The sequence below is a fragment of the Penaeus monodon genome, chromosome 15, assembly GCF_015228065.2.
Source record: "Penaeus monodon isolate SGIC_2016 chromosome 15, NSTDA_Pmon_1, whole genome shotgun sequence".
Taxonomy (NCBI): domain Eukaryota; kingdom Metazoa; phylum Arthropoda; class Malacostraca; order Decapoda; family Penaeidae; genus Penaeus; species Penaeus monodon.
Genome location: NC_051400.1, coordinates 16,834,057 through 16,834,350, shown reverse-complemented (window position 1 = coordinate 16,834,350; position 294 = coordinate 16,834,057). Strand labels below are relative to the sequence as shown.

At 38.4% G+C, this 294-nt stretch overlaps 1 protein-coding gene across 1 annotated transcript in view; it reads left to right on the top strand.

Annotated features, from left to right (window-relative positions):
• Positions 1–294, top strand: part of LOC119582240 (mucin-5AC-like) — a gene marked incomplete in the record, with an annotated part of 102,970 nt that overhangs the window by 79,942 nt on the left and 22,734 nt on the right.

Below are 294 nucleotides of genomic sequence, written 5' to 3'. Positions count from 1 at the left end.
GCGCGAAAGTGCCCTGTGACAGAGGACGGGAACGATCTGCTTAACAAGAATACAAACAGGAAAAAACTCAGAAAAATTAATATCAAAAAGGGTAGAAGGGATTCCAGTTCACACAAGATAAAGGAAGATCAACATATTCCACAAAGGAGCAGAAATTTCTTGATCACACACTTATTTGCAGCTTAATTTCTAGCCATGCGTCTTGGCTTTTGGTTATAAATGGCCTTACGTAAGAGTCCGATTTTAAGTAAGACTGAGAAATTACTGTGATTACTATAAGTGACGTAACTGAGG